The sequence below is a fragment of the Triticum dicoccoides genome, chromosome 4B (assembly GCF_002162155.2).
Source record: "Triticum dicoccoides isolate Atlit2015 ecotype Zavitan chromosome 4B, WEW_v2.0, whole genome shotgun sequence".
Lineage (NCBI taxonomy): Eukaryota > Viridiplantae > Streptophyta > Magnoliopsida > Poales > Poaceae > Triticum > Triticum dicoccoides.
This window is the reverse complement of record NC_041387.1, coordinates 672,415,123-672,422,786: the sequence shown is the minus strand read 5'-3', so window position 1 is coordinate 672,422,786 and position 7,664 is coordinate 672,415,123.

Sequence of the window (7,664 nt, the reverse complement as noted above, 5' to 3'; positions counted from 1 at the left end):
GCCTACCCTCACTGCCATCTGTCTCTCAACATGTAAGCATGCCACACATCATCAAACATGCATGAAAAAAAGATCAATCACAACATGCACATACATGATAATTTTCACTCCATTATGCTATTGATATTCAATAAAAATTTTACAACTATATGCTAGTTAAAATATTCATGTAATTTTTGATTTAGTTTTTATATTGTTACTTCAAATATTCATGTTTCATACAACGAATCACATTGAAATATGTTGCAAAAATATTTTCGCAACACCGTGTGGGGTATCATCTAATTTTTTAAACGGACATGTGAGCGGGCGAGATGCAATGCTAGTTAAATTAGCATTAAGGAATGGAGTTTTACCTCTGAAGAAAAAATAGTTTTTTTTTGTGGAAACAGAGAAATGGTTACCTTTCCTGGCATCAAGCTTTTCAGTTCCAGAAGAATAGTATCCAATAGGTCCCCATTTTAGGAGCAGCTAAACTGATAGATACACCATGATATTCCATCGGAAGATGTCCTACTTGACAGCCAAACACATTAGCATCAAACACAGTCAGTGATATCGTTATCGACGCCAATAGCAAAAACTTCACTTTTCATGTGCTGACACCCAATTAGACCCACACGTGAAGTGGCCCGCAAAAAGAACAAAGACTCACACGTGAAGGCCATATGGGCGAGGGAGACGGCCAGTCCACAATCAGTCCAATGAAGTATGTTTTGTTGGGCTTCCGTATAAGCTAATGCATCTCACTATATAGTATACTACGTTTAAGATCCAAATCAAGCTAAGCCATCGCCTTCAGTACGTACTACTTTCATCGCCTCCTCATCTGTCGACGCGTACGTGGATCACCGGCTGCCATGTATGTAACTCTCCGAATCAACGTCGCCTCACCGCCATCCTACTATACGTGAGGGTGACATGCATGCATGCATGCTTTGGTTCAGACATCGACATGCACGCGCGTGAAGCTCACGTGGGCGCTCGTATGGTGTCTCTCTCGTTCTTCCGAGGTACCACACGGATAGACATTATAATCCCCGCAAAAAACAGATTATTTAATAAAATACTTCATATATGTACATTTATCAATGCAAAGGTATTGATTTTCTTAGCACTTCTGAAAAAATCATTTCCAGGTATTTTTCAGCTGAAATACACACAGGCTACATAGTTGTCACGATAGTTGATTATGCATACAGAAATTGTAAGAGGCACCTAAAATGTTTATGTCGCACGCCTCTCTTGATCTGGCGACATATACTTAGTATGGCGATCTACTGAGAAAAGAAAATCTGTATGTAATGACTGTCCATACTGAAATTTGTCACGGGCGTGTCTGTGGTTCGGTGACCTCAATGTAATTCCTGTTATGATTGGGGTACTTTGTACTTCTAGTGAACATTTATAATACATTTGAGTCGTTTTTGAGTTGTTTTTGCAAAAAAAAAATGTAACAATATGGAAAGTATTATTTTCTGTGAGACTAGCTCTTGAAGCTGTCAACTAATAGAAAAACCTCCTTTGCTTTTTAGCTGTCAGCATAATTAGTTCGTGATATTGTCAAGGAAATAGTTCTTGACATTAGCTCGTGAAATTTACTCATATTTCTACCTGGTACTAGTTCTTGTGGGATAGTACACGTGGGTCTTTTTTTAGCTGTCATTTTGGACAACCGTCTTGCAGACACCTATTTAGACACAAGTGAAGGATGCCCTATGGGCAAAGAGACGGCAGGCAATCAGTCATTCAGTCAATGTGTGTTGGTTTGGGTTTACATACAAAGAGAGTGCATAGCGAGTGCATGATAAATCAGCTACTATTAGTTGCCTACCCACACTAGTTAGAGTAAGTTGAACAATGTACAGTCAGTAGGCCGTAAGAATTAAAATATTATATTAATACTGAGTTGGATAAGAGAGAAGATGAGAGAGAAGGAAAGTGGGTTGTAGATTAACAGTTAGCTTTCGCACGGGCACCAAGAAACATTGTGAGAATGTAAGGTGAGCGAAGTATTAATATAGTAGTACTTCAGCAAGTAACTATTATGAATGTTGACTATCGATGATGTGGCAACTCTGTATAGCCGGTTTGATTATACTATTAACCATGCTCTTGGAGAAAGGTTAATAGTACAATCAATAATTAGCTATCAGAAGTTGTCATGCCATTTATAGCCAACCTAATAGCTGGCATGTACAATTGTAAGTTATACATATGTACTAACTTAGTAATGAGTGACCCACTTTACGACCTCATAAATTGTCGCTATAGATGTCTCTTAATGTATAGCCTGCTTACCTTCTCTCCCCCCTCCCCCCTCCTCCAACTAACTATAAATACAATATTTTAACATTTGTAGCCTTGTCACATACGACCCTTCAAAATATTTCTTTGGAGGAGTTAAACATGGGTTTAACTCTTCCTCTAGCCCGACAAGCAGTCGCGTGAATTATCCATATTTCCTCTCTCGCCTTCTTAAATGCACAACAACACGTAGCACCTCCCAAGGGACACATTCAACCTTCTCGACAACCGTCTCCACCTAGCTGTCGCACCCACGACGACCTGCCCTCGCCTCATGCACCTCCCATGGGGCCTCGATTCAGATGGAACTGAAGATGCGGTTCCCCTTGAGGCACAGTGAGAGGAGTAGAGACATCGTGAAGAGGTTGGCCTAGACGACGCTGAAGAGGCGGTTGGAGTGAAGGAAGAGTGTGCAAAGGCCTCGGGTGCGTGCCAACATGGATGACGCTAGCGAGGGCCATGCCTGGGAGGCGGATAAAAAATTGTGGCGTTGCACACATTGCAAGTGATGGCAGGGGCATTGCTGCAACTTGTTGCGGTCCCTGATCCGCGCCTATACATGGTGCATGGGCATGAGTGATTCGTTCGACGATGACACATGGTTGAGCGTCGTGCTTGCTGCGTCCAGGGCAGAAGGTGAGGCGAGCAACAAGACCAGTGAAACAACATGTGAATTTGTGTCGGTGGCGAGGGGGGTGGGTGGTGGCAGCGGGGTGTAGGGCGAGCGATGTCGCTGGTGGAGAGGGGATTGGAGGAGTGTGATGTGTCACTGTCGGGATGTGAGAAAGAAATGGAATTTGATGAAAGAAGGAAGAAGAGGAGAGAGTACATGTGGGGTCCGGCTCCATCCGATCAAAAACTTTAGGGGGTGAAGGGTTAGTTGTTGAATTCGAGGAGGCAAGTTTCAGCAGGGCGTTTGAGGAGTTAAAATTTGGACGAAGGGTTAGATTTGCCCTATGGAACACATGCATATATCGCATTGCTAACTTATGGCCGCCATGGTCAAAGTTTCTTTAGTGGTACTAAAACTTACAGATACACCAAGTTCTCATACAGCAGCTGCACGGGGTTTGTTCAACCATGTTAGCCGGTGTGCCGGTAGTAGATTATGTGAATTTTGGATCGGAGGGAGTAGCATAAAACTAGTGATATTGTTACAACAAGAACAACAAAGCCTTTAGTCCCAAACAAGTTGGGATAGGCTAGAGGTTAAACCCATAAGATCTCGCGACCAACATAAAACTAGTGTTGTCAGCACAAATAGTAAAAGGCTTTATAAAACTAGTGTTATTGTTATCAGCACAAATAGTAAAAGACTTCACATTTTATGCGCAGACATCTAACTAGACAGACGTGAAGACCATATGGGCGGATGAGACGGCCGGCCATCAGTCAAGCTGTGTTGTGTTGGGTCATGCAGAGGGAGTGGACACAGTGGTGCAACATGCATGCCTGGCAAAGTGCAGGCGCATGCTAGCGGTTATTAATAGTTGGTTAGTTGGCCGATACTCCCTCCATTTCACAATATAGTACATATAGATTTTTTGATATGTAAAACTTTACAAATTTTCACTAAGTTTGGAGGAAAAAAACATATACATCTAAAATATCAAATACCCGTACATATTATTAGATACACCATAAGACGTGTTTTCATATTATATATAGTTCGTATCATAGATATAAAAAGTTTTTTTGTAAATTTGGTCAAAGTTTGTAAAATTTAACTTTCCAGAAAATATATATGCACTGAGTATACGGGTCAAGGTGTACATGTGTACGGCGATAATTTGTGGTACTAGCTACCTAGTCTCGAGCATATGCGTGCATGGACCCGGCTGAGAGCCTGGCTAAGCTACCTAGCAACTGCATGCACCAAATAAGTAATCAACCCAGGACTTGTTATTATCGTGAGTGCGAAACCAAGGTACGTACGTTACTAGGTACAGTTTGACGGATGTTTGTGCACAGTGTGATGCTAAGGTAAGGGTACGACCCGATCTCTTTCGGACAACATAATGGACCAGCTAGCTTTAATCAGCTAGCTTTGTCCGGTCAAATTAAAGTAGAGGACAAGCAGCTAGCCGGCGATCACGTGGGAGAGCCGGCTAATCCAAAATCCAAATCAAGCTAATACGTACTCCGTTATGGGACGGAGGGAGTATAAGACAGCCTTCCGTCCGTCCGTCCGTGCATATATAGCTGCATCCCGGCACTGCATTGCACTAGTTGCTACGTACGTGGATCAGCGGCGGCCATGCAACAAGTCTCCGGTGGAATGCATGCGTCGTACGGACATGGGCATCAACGTGAAGCTCACGTGGGCGCTCGTACGGGGATCCATCACATTTGGCTCGGTCCTTCGCAGGTACCACAGTCCACAGGGATGGACATCAGCGCCAGTGTCCCAGCTTGATTAGTGTGTGTCCCTTGACTGCGCAGGCGGATGCGTATGGACGGATGTGTTAGAGTGAAAACGAGAAGTGATTGATTGAATGAATCAGTCTATTCTTTCCATTGATCAATTGGGTATATATACAATTGCCAAGGAGGACAGTGAATTGCTAAATAGATTGAATGAATCAGTCTATTCACTGCCAAGGAGGACAGTGAATTGCTAAATATATAAGCCTGGCAGTGTTGCATCCATGGTACGTATAATATAGCAAGATCTAACATGTCTTTTGGGTGTCTTTTGTTCAAAAAAGAAGTGTAGTATGGTTTTAAACTTTTTTCGTTTTGGTATTTTCAGTAACTGGTAGGTTATGTGCTGTTACCGGTTCTTCCGTTCGCTCCTAGGAAACTATATTATTGATAGAAAGAATTAAACAAATTCTTGGCGGGTTTTTTCTATAGACTAGATCAAATTTAGTAAAAATTTCATTTGAATGAATCATAAATTTTAATTATTTGGCAACAGAGGGAGTAACTGCCACCTAAGTTCAAGCTGGCAAACATCAGGACTAACATTTCCATGGAAAAAAAGTTTGGCCTATGATATCACAAAGTTGTGTGTCTCCTGTGAGTCTAATTGTTTGTTAGAAGGTGAAGTTATATCCAGTCTGACGTGGGTGTTATGGATGGTTATAATATCGCTTCTTGATTAATACTAGCAAACATTTTTTATCCAAGCCATTATTCTCGTTTCGATTGGCGTGCACCTACGGCCAGACTTAGATAGCAACCTGTTCGTGCCGTTCGACACAACGCATCTATAAATTAAGTCTATTTAAGAAAGTCTATACGTGTCACCGTCGTATGCAACGGATAAACAAATTAAGATTACATGTATCGGTTCCAATATCAACGTTCATGACTATCACAAGAATTGTTTGTATATTTTCAAAATAAATCTTCATGTACTTCCAATGTTCATGAATTATATAAGTCTATGTATATGATAAAAATTATTTTTGTGTACTCACTAAAAAAAAGAATTGTGTACTCCATTGGTAAGTACGTGTTCAAAGAGCGAAGCTGGTGGAAGTACAACATGCCTACAAATTGTAATTGATTCATTGTGATCATTTTCCTCACTCGTTCCTTGGCAAGCAGCACAGAGCAATGCGTGCGGCGTGTTCATTTGCAGTACGAATCGATGCCGGTACGAAGGAATGCCGGACCATGCGCCATTGATTTAGGTTGCACCCTATAAATAGCATTTTTCTAATAGTTAATAGATAAAAATAACATCAGATTCAGATTCTTCACATTTCCCTAATCCAATTTCATATATAACATGTTGAAATTGAAGTTAGGATTTAAGAGATATGATTGTTTTGAAAAATATTGAGGGTTTTATGTAAAAGTTCAGAAAATGATTAACCGTGACTAAAAAATGGATTGAGGTTGATTAGTATACAAGTCAGGGGGTTTTACATACAATGAAAAACGATTTGTCTTGACTTAAAAATGAACTACGGGTTGATTTCAACAAACTACGAGGGTTTTCTGCAAAAATGTGCAAAGACAGTCCGATCTTTATTATTAGGTAGAGATATGATGGGTTTAGAAAAATACACATGAAAAATAACCTTGTAGGTTGTGAAAAGAACAGAAAAAAGAACTTCCTCATGAGACTGAATCATTTGTGATAGCATGGGGCACTTTTAGCTGTCATTTTTTATGGCCGTCGTGCAGGCAGCTAATTAAACACATCTCGTGAATGCCATATGGGCGAAGAGACGGCAGGCCATCAGTCATTCACTCAAGGTCTCTTGTCTTGTGCTGGGTTTACATGCAAAGAGAGTGGATGACAAATCAGTTACTATTGCCCACACTGGTTACCGATAGGATTCCTAGCTGGCTAACACTTTTCTCTGTTGGAGTAATACTACGGTCGGTACCTTTTTTCAGCAGTCATTTTCGATCGATGCCTACAGTCAGCCTAGTGCATATCATGTCGTGTGCAGGAACCTAATTAGGCACACGTGAAGACCATATGGGCGCACGGGACGGCCATTAGTCAAATCAAAGGTATGTTGAGTTGGGTATACATGCCACACAGTGGATAGCGAGTGCATCAAAGATAGAGAGTTGAGACGTCATGTGCACAGTGCGACCGGATCATCGATCAAATGAACATGAGGCAGCAGTACTGGATCTACTGTTTGTTTTTTGCACTTCAAATGCGACAAATAATAAATATATTCAATCATATATTAGGACATCGCCAACGTAAACTTGTAAATTTGCTCTCGCGGACATGTATGCGGGAGGCGGACATCCAGAGTTATCTGCATATGTCTGGTTACATTTCAAATGAAATTCAATGAAAATGAACAAACTTGATTCAAACTCAAACAAACCAGTCATTTTTTATATAAACACCGGATGCTTTTCATGTAAATCGGAGCTAATTCTTTACATTTAGACATTTTTCTACTAGATCGGACTCTAAACCTAGACTAAATTGAGTGTTCGCACCCGTTTCCTATCTCCGGCCGACCATGAGCCCCGAAAAATGAAGCCTAGCCCCTTCGCTGACATGTCTTCCCCATGTCCGGCAGCCTGCTCGTCGGACTGTCGGATGCCCTTGAGGGATATAGAGGGGAAGAATAACTTCCGCTTCCCCCGTACCTTTCCTATGTCCGGCAGCGCCACTCATCGGAGTGGACTCCGCTTTTGCGAAGCACGGATCGGGTTGATTTTTGAGGCGGGTGACAACGGGTGTCCTGCGAAGAGGACAAGTCATTGACTGCAACGCGCCGACGCTGCCATGATCTACTTTTCCTCGTTGTCGGCGGCGGCCGCGGACGTGTTGGCCACCTCGTTGCTCTCTACGAAGCCGACTTCATTCTCTACTGGCAGGGTGTGGTTCCGAGCAAGTTGACGGCTGATAGTCACAGGAGGAGCAG